Consider the following 21,253-nt stretch of genomic DNA (forward strand, 5'->3'; position numbering starts at 1 on the left):
GGAGACAATGGAATCAGTGACAGACTGTACTTTTTTAGGCTTCAAAATCACTGCAGATGGTGACTGCAGCCATGAAATTAAAAGATGCTTGCTCCTTGGAAGAAAAATTATGACCAACCTGTGAAAGTGAAAGTCACTCAGGCCTGTCCGACTCTTTGCGACCCCATGGACTATACAGTCCATGGAATTCTCCAGGCCAGAATACCAGAGTGGGTAGCCTTTCCCTTCTCAAGGGGATATTCCCAACCCTGGGATTGAACCCAGGTCTGCCGCATTGCAGGCGGATTCTTTACCAGCTGAGCCACAAGGGAAGCACACCTAGACAGCATATTGAAAAGCAGAGACATTACTTTGCTAACAAGGGTCCGTCTAGTCAAGGCTATGTTTTCTACAGTGGGCATGTATGGATGCAAGAGTTGGACTATAAAGAAAGCTGAGCGCCAAAGAATTGATGCTTTTGAACTGTGGTGTTGGAGAAGACTCTTGAGAGTCCTTGGACTGCAAGGAGATCCAACCAGTCCATTCTGAAGGAAATCAGTCCTGAGTATTCATTGGAAGGACTGATGCTGAAGCTGAAACTCCAGTACTTTGGGCACCTGATGGGAAGAACTGACTCATTTGAAAAGACCCTGATGCTGGGAAAGATTGAAGGCAGGAGGAGAAGGGGACGACAGAGGATAAGATGGTTGGATGGCATCACAGACTTAATGGACGTGAGTTTGAGTAAACTCTGGGAGTTGGTGATGGACAGGGAGGCCTGGTGTGCTGCAGTCCGTGGGGTCGCAAAGAATCAGACACAACTGAATGACTGAACTGAATGGAACTGATGTCTTATGTGTTTCGGTGTTAGTCACCCAGCTGCAAGAATCTCCATGCTTATTGATAAAATACAAAGGAGAGATACTATGTATGTATGTGTGCTCAGTCGTGTCCAACTCTATGGACCCAGCGGACTGTAACCCATCGGACTCCTCTGTCTATGGGATTCTCCAGGCAAGAATACTGGAGTGGGTTGCCATTTCCTACTCCAAGGGATCTTCCCAAGCCAGGATGGAACCCGTGTCTCTTGCATCTTCTGCATTGGCAGGCGGATTCTTTAACTCTGTGCCAAAGGTAGAGATAAAATAAGAATGCTTGAATGTAACGATGCAAAAGCCTCACCTCCAGTGCAGGTCTCAGGTCACTCAGTGGTCTTACTCGGGGGAGAAATCATTTTCTTGAACTATTTTGATGTGCAGCGTGCCCCTAGAGTTATTTGGACAGATTCAGGAGAGTCCGTCTTGACTCACATTAAAAACGGAGGAGGGGATTTTAAGGCAGCTTAAAATTTTAAGGCAGCTATACAGGCAGCTTCCCTGCCCTCCTATTTTGGTTTAAATGACAGCTTCTAAACAGGATGTCCAGTTAGGCAGAATTAAGGATTTTATAACAGAGAAAAACTTCCCAGGTGGCAAAGTGGTAAAGAATCCACCTGCCAATGCAGGATATGCAGGAGACAGGGGTTCGATCCCTGGGTAGGGAAGATCCCCTGGAGGAGGGCATGGCAACCCACTCCAGTATTCTTGGCTGCAAAATTCCATGGACAGAGGAGCCTGGTGGGGTACAGTCCATGGGGTTGCGAAAGAGTCAGACACGACTGAGCAACTGAGTGGACACGACTAAGGTGCTACTGTTCATCTAAGTTAGTCTGTAACAAATCTCCTTAGAGTAGACTTTTGTTGGTGGACGGTTGGGAAGTCACTTCCAAGCCTGCTGTTAGTGATATGAATGTTAGGTGAATAGGGATCCATTACCCTGGGGAAGATTTTGGTGTAATTTAGCAGGAGGTCTTTGAGACTTTGTTCCCCAAACAAACAGCACCTGTGGTTTGGCAGAGATGGTTACTGAATCAGAAGGCAGGTAGATTTGAGAGGAAAGTGATTGAGGCTCATTTCCTACACTTTCAGTGTTCATTCATTTTTGAATTTTTAAACATGTTTTGGCCATGCTGTGCGGCATGTGGGATCTAGTTCCTTGACTAGGGATGGAATCTGCCCCCTCTGCAGTGGAACCAGAGTGTCTTAATGGCTGGATGACTAGGGAAGTCCCCCTACACATTCACTGTTGAGATTCCGTGTTCTTCAGACTTTTTCTGATGAGTCAGAATGGCCCCAACCCAGCTGAAGTCTGTTGATGGGAAAACCCACCTAGGACTCAAATGGGAACTCGTGTATCTATCCATTCATCAGCCTGTCTATATCTATCTATCTACCTCTCTATCCATCTACATTGATCTGTTTGGGAGGGAAGACATCTTCGCTGGTGAACTAGGCTCAGCACAACACAAATATCTGCAGGCTTCCTAAATCTAAATGTTCTGGCTAAGACTCATGGTGGAGAAATGGTTGAGCACATGGCTGAACTAAATGTGTTATCTTCTAAGCTCTGGTCTAGGGTAGAGTTGTGTCCGAAACCAAGAAGCCTCAATTGCCAACCAGGCATCTGTCAAGCATGATAATTTCTATGCAGCAAGGGTGCCGGGCTTAACCTGCAAAACTCAGGTTTTCCTCTGCCTGGTCTTTGGGGGCTGAGCAATTCAACTTTGAATTCTTGGCACTGAAATGGCAGGTATATGGAAGATTTCCAGAAGGAGATAATGACATTTCTGATGAATAGGGTAGGTGATAACTCAAGCAAGAAATGAGAAAAATGACATGGATAAGGATCTTAATTTTCTCCAGGTTGATAAAGTAGATCAGCCAGTTGGAAGGCTGTCAGTGACATTTTTGCTCAATTTTCTTCTTGTTTCAAGTCACCACTAGGTAAGTGAATCCTTCCTTTCCCCCTTCTTGTTATGAAAACTCTGGCTTCCTGCCTACAATTGTGTCATTCTTATTTCTGGAAAAGCATTCGAGAGAGTTCGGCAGAATGATCTCACTGAGAACAAACGATGACACACATTCTGTTAGTTTTCTTCCGGCGTTTGCCAAAGTGCACTTTGTGTCTTTTTCTTGGTTTGTTTGTTTGTTTTTTTTTTTTTTAGAGCATGTGTTTTATAAAAGGCAGAGATGCTGTCATCTCTAAGGAGTAGCTGATATAGAAAAGGTCTAGGTATAATGTGGAGCTGTTGCAAATGCTGTTATTGTTGCTGTTTTGGTAGCTCTGTTTAAAATTAGCTTTTTGTTTAAAAATGTTACTTTTCATAAAACATTTAATATGAAGCAGAATAATAAAGAGACAAAACACTAGAAATTCTGCCTCACAATGGTGACCATATTGGTGCATACAGACCAGTATGTACATTTATGTACATGGTTTTAAAAATGTGTGCTATATATACTATATATGTACACGGTTTTAATAAGTGTATACTGTGTGTTTATACATTGGGTTTCCCTTGTAGCTCAGTGGGTAAGGAATCTGCCTGCAATGCAGGAGACCCAGGTTCGATCCCTGGGTTGAGAAGATCCCCTGGAGAAGGAAATGGCAACCCACTCCAGTATTCTTGCCTGGAGAATCCCATGGACAGAGGAGCCTGATGGGTTACAGTCCATGGAATTGCAAGAGTTGGACACGACTTAGCAACTAAACCACCACCACCATACTATACATATTCTATAACCAACACCATTACTCAACAATTTGTGATGGACATCTTTCCATTTCTGTAAATCTAAGATCTAGAAATCACTTATGATGGTTGGAGATTATCAGGTTGTCCATACCATAATTTGCTTACTTTCCTATCAAAGGCCACGTCAGTTGCTTCCAATTTTTATCCTTGTAAACAATGCTAAATGTCATTGTGCCTACATTTTCACATTTTGCGATTATCATATGAAGATAAATTCCTTGAAGTGGGATTGCTAGTAAAAATATACAAACGTTTTGCAGAAAGATTTCTAGAAAGGTTATATCCATTTATGTTTCTTGCAACAGTCCATGGAAATCTATTTCTCCATATCTTCCCCAAATATGTTTTATCAATATATTTGATCTTTGCCAGTTTGAGAGGCAAGGAAAGTTTAATTTTATTTCAAAAATGTTACAATTATCAACGAACCATGAGTAAGCTGCCCTCATTACTTCTGCATTTAAGGTTGAAACAACTCCTTTTCTTCCTTCTCATAGTTCATCCTCTCCCCTCTATTTCTTCCTCTTCTCCTTCCTCTTTTCTGGACTCCTGGTTCTTTCTCCTTCATCCCTTTGTACAGAAGATAAAATGATCCATGATGAGATCCCAGTCGTTTTTTTAGATCGATGAAATAACTGTTCTAAGTCCGGAGAACAAATTACCTCATTGCAGAACTGTACAACCTAAGTCCATAAAAATAAGCTTTAGCTGATGGTGGAAATGAATTCATCAGTTGATTAACGCTTCCATTAAATACCTATTTTCTGCAAGGCACTGAGCTAGCCGATGGGGAAGAAAGAAGAGATACGTGAAATGGGTTCTCACTTTAGTTCCTCTCCCATTTTTGTTCTGAGCACCTTGTGTACAAGTGTGGTCACTCTCGTCCTAGTGTGTTAATTCAAATATGTTTGTGGTGCTCCCAGCGTGTCAGCCACTTAAGAAGCAGACACCTGTAGGAAACGTCTTTCTTTATGCTCTTTCCTTGTTTCTATTTCCCGGGGCTATAGTAACAAAGTACCACAAACTGGGGGCTTAAAACAATAGAAATATATTCTCTTGTAGTTGTGGAAGCCAGAAGTCCAAAATCAAGGCATTGGCTCCTTCTGAAGCCTCTAGGGGAGGATCCATCGTCACCTCTTCCAGTTTCTGGTGGCTCCAGGCTTTCCTTGGGTTATAGCAGCATCACTCCAGTCTCTGCCTCTGCCTTCTCATCGCCGTCTTGTCCCTCTGTGTCTGTCTATATCTAAATATTCCTCTTCCTTACAGCAGAGACTGACACAACATTGTAAAGCATTTATTCTCCAATAGTAAAATAAAAAAGGACACAAAGGTTCCTCTTCTTATAAGGACACCAGTCTTGTTGGATTAGAACCTATCCTACTCCAGTATGGAAGCTTTGCTCAGTAGCTTCAGTTGTGTCTGATTCTTTGTGACCCTATGGACTGTAGCCCTCTAGGCTCTTCTGTCTGTGGGATTTCCCAGGCAAGAATACTGGAGTGAGTTGCCATGCCCTCCTCCAGGGGATCTTCCCAACCCAGAAATCGAACCCACATCTCTTGTGTCTCCTGCATTTGCAGGCACATTCTTTACTACTGAGCCACTCCAGTGTAACCTCATCTTAACCTGATGACATCTGCAAAGACTCTATTCCCTGGTGGCCAGATGGAAAAGAATTCGCCTGCAGTGTGGCAGACCTGGGTTCAATACCTGGGTTGGGAAGATCCCCTGGAGAAAGGAATGGATACCCACTCCAGTATGCTTGCCTGGAGAATTCCAAGAACAGAGGAGCCTTGTGGGCTATAGCTCATAGGATCATAAAGAGTCAGACATGACTGAGCAACTTCCAAAGAAGTCACTATTTCCACTTTTGCTATTTCCAAATAAGATCATGTTCACAGGTACAGAAATTAGGATTTCAACGTGTGTTTGGGGTGGGTGGTCACAATTCAACCCACAACTCCTCTTTTCTTTCTCTTCCTTCTGATTAAACCTCTCCTTCCCATGCTATGCTGCTGCTGCTGCTTGCCTCCTTTGGTTGTGTCTGACTCTCTGCGACCCTAAGGACTCCAGCCCACCCGGCTCCTCTGTCCATGGGATTCTCCAGGCAAGAATACTGGAGTAGGTTGCCATGCCCTCCTCCAGGGGATCTTCTCAACCCAGGGATCAATCCCAGGTCTCCCACATTGCAGGTGGATTCTTTACTGTCTGAGCCACCTGAGAAGTCCAAGAATACTTGGAATGGGTAGCCTATCCCTTTTCTAGGGATTGAACTGGGGTCTCCTGCATTACAGGTGGATTCTTTACCAACTGAGCTACCAGGGTAGCCCCTCCCATTTGTAACTTTCCTGTCTTTTCCGCACACTGGAATCCTCCGTCTTGAGTCACCTCCACCACAGACCAGCTTCCCTTTCATTTCTCCAGCTGCAAATCGAACCCTATGTCTCTCAGAGGTAATTCTGGCTTCCCTGGAGGTGGGTCCTGGGGGCCCAGAGGTACATGAAGAGGGGAAGAAGCTTAGGCAAGTGTCTTTAGAGCCACAAGTGTCTTAGTAATTCCTTTCTGTCTTCCACCATCCCAACAGTCTCAAACATATCACCCACTGGTAAAAACTCTGAAAGGCAAGAGCTGAGGAAAAAAAGAAGAAAAATAAGGATGAAGACATTCTCCAGATAATTACAGCAGGCAATTAATCTAATTAAGCCACTATTATTCAGTCCCTTTCCTAAGACCTGCCAGAATGTTATCAGATTTCCATGAAGTGCAGCAGTGTATTTAAAAAAAACAGTAGAAAAGGATTATAGCTCTTAACATTGGCAACAAAACTGATAGTAAATCCATCAACTCCATCTCACTCACTCTCTGCTCCAACAGGTCCTGCCTTTATCAATGGCGGAGGTTGCAATTGGACTGTACATCATTGGTGCCTAATGCTTGCGTGATTCCATTTAGACCAACCATCAGAGCTGATTTAAGTGCTAAGGTATACACTTTATCAAGCTGAGCCAGCTTTCGGTCTGGAAGAACCAACGCCTCTGGCGTCTTCCCTCAATCACACAAGAGCGGGGGTTGTGCTCAGATCTTAATGGACACTCGGGTATTATCTCCGTATTATCTCTGCTCTCCTGTGGGTCTTTCCCACAGAAAGGGACATCCATGGATTTAGCACCCTGATTTCTGGCATCCTGGGTGGGAAGATGAAGATGGTCATACTGTGGGGACGCGTTTCAAGCCACCTCCTGCAGGCTGTGAGCCAACTCCCAGGCAAGTAAGAAAGGCTGGTCTGTTGGTTTGCTGGAGCTGCTAGAGCAGAATGCCCCAGACTGAGTGGCTTAAACAGGACATTTATTTCCTTTCGACTCTGGAGGCTGCAAGTCTGATTAAGGTGTCAGCTACTTTGCTTTTTTCGAGACCTTTCTCCGTGGCTTACAGACAGCTGCAGACTGTCCTATGGTCTTTGTGCACGCTGCCGGGGTCTCTCGGCGTATTCAGATTTCCTTTCCTTTACCTTTATTTTAAAAATTATTTATGTATTTAGTTTGTGCTGAGTCTTTGCTGCTGCGTGTGTGCTTTTCTCTAGTTGCAGCAAGCAAGGGTTCCCCTCTAGCTGGGATGTGGGGGCTTCTCTTGTTGCAGAGCACAAACTCTAGGGTGCGTGGGCGCAGGATGGTGGCTCCCAGGCTCCAGAGCACAGGCTCCATAGTCGTGGCACACGGGCTTAGTTACTCCATGTCATAAGCCGTCTTCCTGGACCAGGGATTGAACCTGTGTCTCCTGCGCTAGTGGGTGGATTCTTTACCACTGAGCCACCAGGGAAGACTCCACATTTCCTTTGTTATAAGGACACCTGCTGGGCTGCCCGCTCCCCCTTACATCTCGGATGCCCGTGTCTCTGGTTGGGACCGGAAGTGTTCTGTACCCAGACCACTCAGCTGATCACCAGGGCTGGCTGGGTCCACGTCTCTTTTCATGCACATGTGCGTGTGCATGCGTGTGTATGTATGCACACTCATGTGTTGGCTTGTTTTCGATCTGGGCTGTGAAACTGGTCAGGAGTCAGGCAGGTGGAGATGGGAAGGCCTTGCCTAGTGACTTGGGTAAGATGCCAGGCAGGGAAGTGGGGGAGGCAGGCTCTGCCATCATCCACCTGAATCCTCCCAGGGCCTCTTTTCTCTTCTTCCACCCCACCCCCGCCCCCTATACAAACTGTGGTGTGTTTTGCCTCCAACAGCTCTGTCCCTGGGACTCTGAGAGGCCTGTCCAGGGGTTCCCACAGCAGCTTTGTCTCCTCACACAGAGCTCCCTAAGTCTTCCCTCTGCTCCCCTGTGTCGGAAATCACCCCTCTTCCAGGCTGTTCCCCTCCCCTGTCTAGGTCCCTCAGTAAGTGACCCGCATATGCACTCTCATCTCATGTGAAACCCACGTGAGATGTTAGGAATGTGTGCAGGGAAGAAGCATAGCTCACTTTAACTGCAAAGAAAGGTGAGTCAGGACCATGTTACAGATGGCTTTGAATGCCAGGCAAAGCAGGAAGGAGGCTGGAGGCAAGAAGCTGGCTCCAAGGCTATTTTAATAATCCCGAGTTACTGAAGGCTTCAAATAATTTGTAGGATGTGGCAACAGGCGGTGAGGGACGGGGTGCACGTGAGGGATTCCGGAAGCTGGATTGGTTGATATGGAAACCGACTCCCAGGATGAGAGAGAAGAAGGCATCAAAACTGATGCCAAGTCCTGAGTCTTACGTCTCTGGGGAGATGAGGCGCCAGGCACAGTGATGGGAAATGCAGAGAGAAGGGCTGATGTAGACGGACATGGTGAATTCGGTCTCTGATTATGGCCTGCCACACTGAAGTCCCACATTTTAACCCGGAATTAATATTTCCTTCCCCTGCATGTTCTCAATTTATCTTTCAGGCGCAGACAGTCCTTTCCAAGTCATCATCTTTCCTAGTTCTTAGATTGCTATGGCTTAATTGGTGTTTGATTGTTTTTAGCCCTGGCTCTTCAACATCAAGGGAGTTTACAGGGGGAAAAGAAAAGAAAGATCTCATTGCAGTGACAGCAAGTTAACACAGAGCCGTGTGTTGGCTTCTTTTCTAGGTTCTTCAGTGGCAGGCACTGTGTTTAGGTAACATGTAATGTCAATCCAGCAGTCCGCAGCGGAGAATTGAGCTCTTGCTGCTGCTGCTGCTGCTGCTAAGTTGCTTCAGTCGTGTCTGACTCTGTGTGATCCCATAGATGGCAGCCCACCAGGATCCCCCGTTCTTGGGATTCTCCAGGCAAGAACACTGGAGTGGGTTGCCATTTCCTGCTCCAATGCATGAAAGTGAAAGTGAAGTCACTCAGTCGTGTCTGACTCTTAGCAACACCATGGACTGCAGCCTACTGGGCTCCTCCATCCATGGGATTTTCCAGGCAAGAGTACTGGAGTGGGGTGCTATTGCCTTCTCCTTTTGCGCTCTTAGATGGCTACATTTAACACTGGGGCTGAGTTTCCTGCATATTTTAAAGATGAACTATGTCCTTCTTCATGCTCCCAGGAGACACTCATCAGTTTGCAGAAGCAGAATGGGTGAACTTGTAGACCCAGAAATTCTGAGCAGTAACGACACAATATAACCAGTGTATCACTGAAATTATTTTTCTCAGACACGATACTGTGCTTTAGTGTCAGTGTTAATCTCAGACTGTATTTGCTTGGGATAATGAACCCTGGAACTACGAAATGGGAAATACTCAAAGGTGCTCACTTCCAACCTACACACTGGTTAAGTGGACCATCCTAAAGTGGAGGTATCACCATCGTTGTCTGGGCACCTCTCCCGATTTACTTGCTCCTCCTGTTGGATGATGGTGCTAATGTCCTAGCAGCAGCTCTCTGACTCTCTTGTTTTAGAAAAGAAGGACCAAACTGCAGAAGGAATGGATGCCTTAATTAAATTATTCATAAATCGATGTAGACTCACTGACCCTTTTGTGCTAGACCCAGTGCTAAATGCTAAACACTCAGGTTACACAGATGAAGCGTGGCCCCCACTCAAGGGGAATTGTAGGCTAATCGAGGTTTCAGATGTAAAATGAATGATTTCAGTCCAGCTTGGGCTGGTACCTGGAGGTCTCACTCGGCTGCAAAGAGGAGGGAGCCCTCAGGGGGTTACTGAAAAGCCCATTCTAGGTCTCTCTTCCCACCTGTGTGTTTCAATCAGTTTGAGCACACCTTACATCAGGCCCTTTTGAGAGAAGATTCACTCAAAAATTTGGATATAGTATAAGTCTATGACCCAGCAATTGCACTCCTAGATGTACATCAAAGGGAAATGAAAATGTATTCACGCAGAAACTTATTGCAACATCATTCATAAAAGCTAGAAGGTAGAAACAGCACAGATGCCTGTCACCTGATGAGTGGACACTCGGATGTGGTCTACCCGTAAAGTGAGATCCATAAAGCAAATAGGACTCAGCCAGACAAAGGAATGAAGCACTAACGCGGGCGAGAGTGTGGATGGATGAATCTTGAAAGCTTGAGGCTAAGGGGAGGAAGCCAGGCGCAAAGGGCACGGATTGTATGCTTCCATTGATATGAAACATCCAGAATAGATAAATCCGAAGAGACAGAAGGCCGATTGTGGTTGCCTGGGACTTGGGGGAGGGGAATGGAGAGTGGCTGCTTATCAAGGTACAGCGTTGCCTTTTGGGGTCATGAAAATGTCTTGGGACAAGACAGAAGTGATGTTGAACACAAGTGTATTAAATGCCACTGAACTGTACTCTTCAAGATGGCGAATTTTAGGTATGTGAATTTTAGTTCAAATATTTATAGAGAGGGGCTTCCCCGGTGGCTCAGTGGTGAAGAATCCGCCTGCACTGTACAAGCTGCAGGAGACACAGGTTCTATCCCTGGGTTGGGAGGATCCCCTGGAGGAGAGCATGGCAACCCACTCTAGTATTCTTGCCTGGAGAATTTCATGGACAGAGGAGCCTGGCAGGCTAAGCCCACGAGATCACAAAGAGTCGGACACAACTGAAGCAAGTTAGCACGTATGCACAAACCGTGCTTGGTTTAATGCTCTCTTGCTGCTGTCTTTAAATTCTGAATCATGTTTAAACAAGAAACGCCATATCTTAATTTTGTGCAGGGCCCTAGAAATTATGTAGCTGGTCCTGGGTGGAAGAATTTACAGTACAGAAATTGGCAAATACCATGAACCAGGGGTTTCCCTTCTAGGAAAGGTAGAGTTTCCAAGGTATGATTGGACATGGAAGGGGAAGTTAGGGGAGCCAGAGGAAAAGGTCTATTGAGTTCCTGGCCTAGATGATAGGATGACAGTGAGCTATGGATCCATTTATTACTGAATCAAAGAAATATGTGATGACTGCCTCTCCTGCCTCAGGGACTTGGCAAAGACTAGGAACTAAAAAACACAGAGAACTCAGACTTGGGGAAAGGGAGTCAGGAAGACTAGTCGTGAATCTGAATTATGAAGTTAAATAGAAGAGCTGGGCAAAGGCAAGTGAGCAAGAGACTCTGGGTCTTTTATGGTGGTCTCCAACCTTTTTGGGACCCGGGACCGGTTGCATGAAAGACAATTTTCCCACAGATTGGGGGTGGGAGGGATGGTTTCGGGCATATTACACTTTTCGAGTACTTTGTTATTATTACGTCAGCTCCTCCTCAGATCATCAGGCATTAGATCCCAGAAGCTGAGGACCCCTGTTTTAGAGAATAGCACTCAATCCCGTTGAGGCAGAAGTTGGGTGCTTCTAGGGGTGTGGAGAAGAGACCAAAGAGGTGGTGCTGGGTGGGTGCCAATCACCAAGATCATGGCTAAAATTTTGGTTTATTTGGCAAGCGGTGGGGAACCACTATAGGCTATAGGCAGAGTAATGCTATGCCTAGATTTTCACTGTAGAAAAATCCTCTTTGCGAGGGTGGGAAGTAGACTGGAGTCAGGGGGCCAACCAGGATACATTTAGGATACGTCTAGGATGGGGCTGAGGGCGCCTTGCCATACTAATGTGGTGGCAGTGGGGAGAAAGAAAAGGGAACTGAAATATTTAGGTAAAAATGGCAGAATTTGATGCCTGGATGTGGGAAATGAGGGAGAGAGTCAAGGAGAGTCAGGTTTCTGGTACGGATGTTTCCATAGAAAAATACAGAGAAAAACAGTTCAAGTATCACTGAAACATCTCTTTTGTCCCTGAAACTGTCCTATCTTATTTTGCTTAGAGAGGGTGTGAAAATGTCACATAGGCAATCAAAATCAAGACACAAAAATGTATAATTCAATGAAAATACGCTCCAGGAAAAAATTATACCCAGAAAATGTTGGTTCACTACAAGAGCATCTTGTTTTTAAGCCAGTGTGGGAAATGTAGACGAAATTCAACTTCCTAACAACAATAAAATACGGATGGACAAAGCCAACGTCTCATGGCCTGTTGCCTTAAGTTGGACGGAACTCAGGCCTGGGAAGATAGAGGAAGATGATGGAAGGACAGAGATGTAATTGAGGGCAGATTGGTCATAAGTGAAATTTGGAGGTTTAGCATGTGGAGGGGAGCCTTGCTTTAAATGGAAGTTTGTGTGATATCATCCGTTTAGAATTTTGTGCTAAAGGGAAAAATAAACCCAATGACTGTACTAGGGAAAATGAAATATATTCAATTTACTTCCACAAATAGGTATGGATTCAATTTTATTTTTAAAATATGTTTGTCTTAGACCCTGTACATTGAAATACAAAGAGTTAGTGTCTGCCCTCAAGGAGCTTATCATCATGAATTTAAACAGCCAGCTCCAATACATGGGAGACAATACACAAAGGAACATTAGCCAGACCTATGGTGTAAAATTTACAAAAACAACATTCTGATCCCAAATCTTCAGCAGTTAGCCCAAGAAACCTGCCCACTATCTACAGTAACCAGTTCAGAAAGCCAGCCTGCTCTCTGTAAGTTAGACTTGTCCAAAGTAAGAAGGCTATTTCTAGGAACCAGTCCAGGAAGCCAAACAATAACAGCTATAGGGAACAGCCTCAAATGGCCAGGACTTGGTTTATATCTGACAGTTTCCTTGTTTTTTTTTTGTTTTTGTTTTTTTGTTTTTTTGGCCTCTACTTCCACCTTCTCACCAATCAGAGAAAGCCAAATAGACACCCTAACCAACCACATAGGAACCCTGTTCCTCGTTGGCCCACCCCCAGCTTCCCAGGCCAACAGCCTCCAATTAGGGAGGAGCCCTCCCTGTTCTCTCTGAGGCTCTCCCAGCCCCTGCCTGCCCTGAGTTTCTGCCAGAGGCAAGTGGTGATGGCTGATTCTCTTGCTATAACAAGCACTGGATAAATAGTCTTTGCCTGTTCTCCTTTGGATGATCTTCATTTGTTTCCCCAGAGACAAGGCAGAATAAAGTCAGTGCCAAGAATACCTAAAAATTTCACACTGTGGGGGAATAAAAGAAAGAGTAATTCACTCTGTTGGAGAAAACTGGGAATGGCAGAGTTGCAGCAATCAGCCAAAAAACACCCATACGCTCCTAAATAACTTCTTCTTTTACGTTCTGGGACATTCATGCTAAAGTAAAGTGAGGTTGCTCAGTTGTGTCTGACTCTTTGCAACCACGTGGACAGTAGCCTGCCAGGCTCCTCTGTCCGTGGGATTTTCCAGGCAAGGATACTGGAATGGGTTGCCATTTCCTTCTCCAAATGCCAAAGTAACTTGTAGACTTTTCACGAAGGGCGAGACAGCTTCTGAAGGGAAAGAGTAATCCTGGCATATACGCTTTAGATCTTCCCGCCTGCGCAGGACTCGAAGACAAACTTGAATCACAGCAACTGACGGGAGTTCATCTAAACTTCGGGACTCTGTTGGATGTGAGCATGAACTGTGGTTTGGGTGAGAAAGGCTGTGTGTTTTCATTACTATTGGCTAAATGGCATTTTGAGATATTTATGGGAGATATATGAGATATTTTCAGCCCAGTTTCTCGCCTTTATTCTCCTTATTCAGACAGACAGCAGAGGCTAATATTCTTTGTTCAGAGAAAGCTTGTGACCCACTGATTTGTTTCCAAAACATAAACCCACTGAGGAGATAAGGCTGTCAATCCCTGAGGGGAACTTCCAATAAGAGGATTCTGCTTGAAGATCTGGTGAATCAGGAGAGAGAGGTGCAATAGAGGTCCCCCTGATCACCTGAGCCACTTCACACCACGGATTAGAAAGAGTTTGGTAAGAAGAGAGGAGAAGCTGGGGGTCTTTGAGGAGAGGGTCTTGTTTATGGCTTCCCGGAGGCACTGGAGGACCCCAGGTGGGAGAGGGAGCGGACACACAGCTCATGTGGGCAGGTGGAATCCTACCTGCGTACGCCAGCAGCAGAGCTCCGTGGCCAGCCCGACATTGCAAAGAGAAGAGGATGTCTCAGCCATGATCTGGGTGAACCCCCCAACGCTTGTCCAGAGGGCTAGTTCCAAAACCATGACAAACCTCCATAGCCTTTTTTTAAATTTATTTATTTGGCCATGCCAGGTCTTAGTGGCAGCATGTGGGATCTTTAGCTGTGGCATGTGAGCTCTTAGTTGCAGCATGTGGCCCTAGTTCCCTGACTAGGGATCGAACCGTGACCCTCCCCCCCACACCCCCACGGCATTGGGAGCGTGGAATCTTAGTCATTGGACCACCAGGGCAGTCCCTCCATAACCTTTTGGTAGCTCTAAGGAACTGTCTGGAAACTCTGAAAATGGTTGAGTTTACATTTTTTTACCAGCCTTATATCATTGGCATGGGAATCAGAAATCAGGCTGATTTATATAGAGATGGGGTGTTTCTTGCACCTGAGTCTGTGGACTGTAACTCATGTATAAATGTGATATTTACAGGAAGTTAACAAAAATGGAGAGACCTGTGAATCAGTGCCTACAAGTAACCTCACGTTGTGTGTGTACAGGTTCAGGGTGGTCTGTGTGTATGGAAACACTCACACCTTGGGGGGAGGAAACCAAGCCGGGGAAACGGTTCTATTATCTAGTCACCCGGCTACTAGGTGATGTCCCAAAGCGGGTCTGTTTCCAGTTGTGTGCCGATTTCTTTGCTCTTTCTATCCGTCTTTCTTCTGACAGGTTCTGCAGCTGCTCTTTGTGTCAGGATTCCATTTGTGAATTGGATAAGAAGTCAGACTCCCTCAGGGAAATGCACTGAGTAGGAGTTGAAAGCAGAGATGAATGACGAGGAGGTTGGGAAACATTAAATCTTTGTTACAGGAATTCTTGTGTTTCTGTTACCTGGGCTTAGAGAGAAAAGGGCTAGAACGTATTTCTTTTGGGAGTCAAATGTTTTGAAACAAGCAAGATTTTGGGGAGCTTATCAGCTATATCTATAAATAACAAAATGAGATTTTTTGAAAAATAACTAGACTGAATTTCAAACAGGAAAACAGGTCCTAATTTATGCCTTTACATAGGTGACCCCTGGACCCTTCTGGTCACTCTCTGCTCCACCCCAAGGAACTGCTATCCTAACTTCTCATGCCACTGGTCAGTTTATTTCTGAATGTTATATGAACGGAATATATAGTTTGGTTCCTTTTATTCAAAATCAGTTTTTGAGGCTCAGTGGTATCAACATTTTAAGGTAAACCTATTAATCACGCTTCAGAATGTTTCAATGGAACCTAAATGCCATATAATGATTTGATAAACACCATCATCCTTTACAAACACACACACAAATCTTCCTTAAACATTGGGAAAACCCTTATTTTCTCTTTCTCCTTGACTTGCATTTCCATTTCCTTTTCCCACTGAATTTTATCCTAATGTAATACAATTTTATGCTTTAAAATCTTTATTGTTCACCCTATTATACATATTTGTAATAAAATTATGGGACTTTCCAGGTGGCTCAGTGATAAAGAATCCACCTGCCAATACAGGAGATGCAGATTCCATCCCTGGGTAAGGAAGGTCCCCTGGAGAAAGAAATGACAACCTACTCCCATATTCTTGCCTGAGAAATCCCATGGACAGAGGAGCTTGGCGGGCTACAAACCATGGGGTCTCAAAAGAGCTGGGACATGACTTGGTGACTAAATAGCAACAGTAACAAATAAAATTATGCCTCCTGATTGAAAATCTTTTTCCTATGACTCTCAGGCTCTTAGGGATAAGAATTTTATTCTATAAGTAGTTATAATTTAAATGAGAATGTAATTGAGCAAAGTAACAATATACTGCACATTTTGATAAATAATTGTTAAACATAAAAGTCCATTTTGTTGGGGTAGTTTTTTAGTACATGGATCGGCAGAATACCAGTTACCCATCAATGGCCACTCTTAATCTCCAGAACCTGTGTGTATGCTAGGTTACATGGTGAAGGGGAGTTAAGATTTCAGAAGGAATTAAATTTGTAATTGCCTGATTTTGAGATGATCCTGAATTATTATTACACGACCCCAGGTCGGTCGTGTATTCACAAAGATCATTATAAGTGGAAGAAGGGGGCAGAAGAGAGAGAAGCCAGAGAGATGGCAGCCTCAGGACTCTACCCGATAATGCTGGCTGTGCAGATAAATGATTGGGCCGTGAGTCAAAGCACATGAACAGTCCTTAGAAGCTGAAATAGGCAAGGAAATCCATTCTTCCTCTAGAGCTACCAGAAGGAACTCAGTTCTGATGACACCTAGATTTTAATGCTGTGAGACCTGTTTTGGACTTCAGCACAGGATGATAAAGGGGCTATCCAGATGGCGCTAGTGGTAAAGAACCTGGCTTCCCTGGTGACTCAGATAGTAAAGAGGGAGACCTGGGTTCGATCCCTGTGTTGGGAAGATCCCCTGGAGAAGGGAAAGGCTACCCACTCCAGTATTGTCTGGAGAATCACATGGACAGAGGAGCCTGGTGGGCTACAGTCCATGGGGTCCCAAAAACCCAGACAGGGCTGAATCGACTTAGCACACAACACATACACTCTAGATGATATAGATGATAAGATGATCAATCTGCCCTGTTTTAAGCAACTAAATTTATGTAAACTTGTTACAGCAGCAATAGGAAGTGAATCCTATAGTTGAAGATATTGCCTAAATGAGATTGGGTGCAGCATCAATTTCATTTTTATTTCTTTTAATAGGAACTAGAGAACTTTAAGGAAAACTTCAACTATAAACTAGTATGAGGCGTGACTATAGTTGGAATAAAAATTTTGTAGTATGATTTCATGAAATTCTATAACTGCCTCTATCTGCAAGAAATAATGTGAAACTTCATTTGTGAGTTTTGTCAAAAACATGTTGAAAAAATGTATTTTCAGAAAAAATTCAGTTACGTTAAAAAAAATCACAGCACTTGCAGTTTTCACTATTTGAATGTTTTTCTTTCTAGCTGCTGGAATATCCTAGGGTACAACTATTGAGAGCAGCTGGAAAGAATTGCTTATACTTAAAAATAAGGAGAAACAGCCTTTTTTTTTTTTTGCATTCAATATTTCTTACAAAAGCTCTGCTTTGCTCTCCTGAGAACTCTTCTTCAAGATAATATATGCTTTGAGAATGGTCTGGGGTATTAGAGGCAACAGAGATAAGAAATGTTTTAGTCTCACCATGGCTTTCCACTCCAGGTCTAAATTCAGTGTTCCAGCAGGGCTCAAAATCCTTACTTTCTTACAAGAAAACAGTTAACAGAAGTGTGCACAATGCAGGAAATCCAGGGCGCCTTATGGGACGTGTGTGTGTGTGTGTGTGTGTGTGTGTGTGTGTTCCTCTCCGATCTTTAGAGAAGTCTCTTCCAATTGGTACATGGGCGGGGGTGGTTGCTTGGATAACCACTCATATGAGCAGCTGCCATCAGCAGTTCCTCTGGGAAGGGAGGCAGCCTGAGAACCGGCGCTCACAGTGGAGGTGGATGCACCAGCTGGAAAAGGACATGGGTGGGTCCCCTTGGCGTCTATAGCCATTTCTTTTGTAAACTGAAGATAGTTGATTATATGCTTCTCTGTATGTGTTTTAACAAAAAACTGAATGTTCCTTGTCATATGCCCTGACCCTCACCTCTTCAATAGATTACATCAGCAAATCCTCTCATCTTTCTCCTTCACCACCTCCACCCATACTATCACTTGCTATGGCTTCCACAAAAACCACGCTAATCGGGCTCCCGCCACACATTGCCTGGACCGATGAAGTAGCCTCCAAGGTGACCAGCTTACATCACTCTCCAGTCCTCTACTCTGATTTATTTCCTTTTAAAATAGCACCTTGTATCTGAGGTTATATTACATACATATGGGTTCACGGTTTGTTTCTTTAGTGGGACATAAGCTTCCGATCCCTGGGTTGGGAAGATCCCCTGGAGGAGGGCATGGCAACCCACTCCAGTATTCTTGCCTGGAGAATCCCGTCCATGGGGAGCCTGGCGGGCTACAGACCATAGGGTCACATAGAGTCAGACCCGACTGAAGCGACTTAGCACACATGCATTCAAGCTTCATGAGAGCTGCTAATTGTGTAGAAACACTAGAAAGTGTCTCTAGTAATGCCAGCACAAAGTATGTAGGTAATCAACAGGAAATTGAGCTAAAAGTAACTGAATCATAACTATTGATTTCACTGATATATGTGGGTTTAGTCCTACTATCTTAATTTGTGTGCCCTTAACTGAGCTAATCGATATATTGTTTTTTCATTTTCCCCTTCTGTAAGTTTGGAAAAGGACAGCACACGGGTATAAGGTACCAGGGAGAAAGGCCGGAACAACACTGGGAGATAGATTTTACAGAGGTAAGGCCAGGCAAGTATGGGTACCGTTATCTGTTAGTTCTGGTCGATACTTTCTCTGGGTGGGTAAAAGCATATCCCACTAAGAGAGAAACAGCAACAATGGTAGCTAAAAAACTCCTAGAAGAGATAGTGCCTAGGTTTGGGCTGCCGGTGACCATTGGCTCTGATAATGGACCTGCTTTTGTGAGTCAAATTGTTCAGGGACTGGCCTTAGCTCTGGGGACCAAATGGAAACTACATTGCAAATACAATCCCCAGAGCTCAGGACAGGTAAAAAGAATGAATCGGACTCTAAAAAACTTTGACAAAACTGGCAATAGAGACTGGTGGGGACTGGGTGACTCTCCTTCCCTTCGCTCTCTTCCGAGTGCGTAATACCCCCTCAAACGGCATCAAATCAAGACATTAGAGCCTAGATGGAAGGGCCCTTATGTTGTTCTTACTACCCCTACTGCCCTGCAGGTCGACGGTATTGGACCTTGGGTGCACTGTAACCACGTGCGCTGTGCCACTCTGGAGGAACAAAAAAAGGCCCGGAAAAAAACAAAAGGTGACACCACATCCCTCCAACCCTTTAAAGATGAAGTTCACCCGTCGACAGGACCCAGACGAATCACCCTGGACCATCAGATAGAGGAAGATTCCTCTATATGATCGAGAGACGGGGGGAATGTTGGAACCTGACCTGAGCCATGACAGGCTCAACAGGCCACACTAGGCCTAGGCCTCAGGTTCTTGTAAGCATGAGCCATAATTCTGGGAAGCCCCACCAAGGTCCCTGATGACACCAAGCTCCACCCCCCCCCCCCCCCCCGGCCACCGATGACGCCAAGGTTAAGTCAATCACCACGATGACCCAAGGTTGAGTCAATCACCACACGCCAACTACACTATTGCTGAGACAAAAGACCGCCTGTATATAAGCAGCTGTGATTCAGAGCTCGGGGCCCTCGTCAAGATTCCACTGTGCTGGATGAGACTTGAGCCCTAACTCGAGTTAGCAATAAACCCCTTTATGCTTTTGCATTGCTGTGGACGTCTTATTCTCTCAGTTTTGGGGACTCGGACTCTGGGCATAACACTGTACACCTTACCTCTAATCTTCTAATACTTACCCATTGCTTAAAATGAATAATCATCTAGAAATAAGCTAAAATGAATAAACTTTTTCTGCAGTTGTCTTTATCCTCAGGCCTCCTCACTCCCACCAAAAATGAAAGAACTTCATTGCCCTTTTTAGTTCTCCTTCTTGCAATCTCCCCTGCCTCCATAGAATTCAACACTGTATGGACATTTTATTTAAAACTTTTTCTTATTTAATACTGTTTTTTTTTCTTCTTCTTCTTTTCTTTTTCTGGGCTTGTTGCAAGGCATGTGGGATCTTAGTTCCCCAACCAGGGATCAAATCCTTACGGAGTCCTAATCACTGGACTGTCAGAGTATTCACAGTTATTTAATACTTTTTAAATGTAACAGTACATTTTACTTCTGTATTTGATTTGTTTCTTTATAAATCTCACCTATTTCTCCTGGAGCCTCCCTTTCCCCACACCCCAAATTTTCATAACAATTCTTCCCAAAAAGGTCATTGGGTAGCAAACTTTGAGATCTTATACCTGTAAATGTCTTTATGCTAAAGAAGGTGTCAGCACCCATTTTTTTTTAATGGTTCAAATAAGTGTTTTAAGTTTACATAAGTTTTCAGTTACAACTACTCAACACTGCCACTTAATGCAAAAGCAGGCCCTGACTGTTTTTGTATATAAACAGTATTTATATGCTTTGTCCTTATATGTATATAAAGACAACACGTAACTGAAAAGGTATGTCCATGTCCCAATAAAATTTTATTAATGAAAACAGGTGGCTGGTCCATTGGCCATCGTCTGCTGACCTCCATTTTAAAGGATATAGAATCTGGATATAGAATTTTAGGTTCCAGATTATTTTCCTTTACAAATTGGAAAGAACTGCTCAAATGTCTCCTGGTGCCACTGCTGCTGCCATGAAGCCCGAGGTCAACCAGATTCTTTTTCCTTGTAGATGACTAGCGTCCGCCTCTGTAGACGGCCTTAGGGTTCTCTTTTCATTTTAATGGTTTCCTCACGGATTTGCAACTGCCACCTTGCTCCCCCAAATTGTCTATCAAAAGCAACTTTTTGATAAAGCAGAGGTGTTTATTAAACGTATGCAGAGACCAGTGGTTAAGACGCCATGCTTCCAAAGCAGGGGGCGTGGGTTTGATCTCTGGTTGGGGAGCTGGTGAGTGGTGTGGCCACAAAACCAAAACAAAGTGAAAACAAACAAACAAAAAACCCTAAGATCACTTTGAGAAGATCTTAGCAATGTCTCAGAAGGAGAAAATTTGGGCGAGATATTTACAGGATTTGTTTTGGGGGGTGGAGGGGTCAGGGCTCATGTGATTTAGGAATTTAGGACAGGTTTTTCAAGGCCAGGGAACTGATTGGGACTGGGTGAAGCTCCTAACTAGTTGCTTAAGTTTAGTGGACACACTGAAGCGCAAAGCTGAAACTGATATGTAAACTGCTTGATAAATGAGATGTTTGCTCAGGTGTAAACACAATTGTCCAGAGAGGAAAATTGTTTGCCCAGACGTACAAACCGTTTGCCCAGACAATTTGGTTTTCAGGAACTTCTGAGGTAAGCAACAATTATCTGCTGATTTACTGTCTTATCTTTCTGGGCAAGGATTTCCTGGAAAAAATAAATCATGTTGGAACAGGTGGTCTTAATTCGTGGTCCCAGTAGTTAAGCTACGTGGGTACAATGAACCTTTCTCTATTCTTAGCTGTGTCTGATTAAAAATTTATCCTGCTGGGTAGTGAGTTGTTTTTTTTTTAAGAGACACC

General features: G+C 44.3%; 1 long non-coding RNA gene across 1 annotated transcript in view; it reads left to right on the top strand.

Moving 5' to 3' along the window:
• LOC114116643 (uncharacterized) overlaps nt 1-19,563 on the top strand; it is a 29,407-nt gene extending 9,844 nt beyond the window's left edge. Inside the window, exons 2-3 of the long non-coding RNA XR_003590508.3 lie at nt 18,306-18,383; nt 18,846-19,563. This is a non-coding gene — a long non-coding RNA (uncharacterized LOC114116643). The remainder of the gene's footprint in view (nt 1-18,305; nt 18,384-18,845) is intronic.
• The last annotated feature ends 1,690 nt before the right edge of the window (nt 19,564-21,253 follow it).

This window comes from Ovis aries, chromosome 10, assembly GCF_016772045.2.
Source record: "Ovis aries strain OAR_USU_Benz2616 breed Rambouillet chromosome 10, ARS-UI_Ramb_v3.0, whole genome shotgun sequence".
Lineage (NCBI taxonomy): Eukaryota > Metazoa > Chordata > Mammalia > Artiodactyla > Bovidae > Ovis > Ovis aries.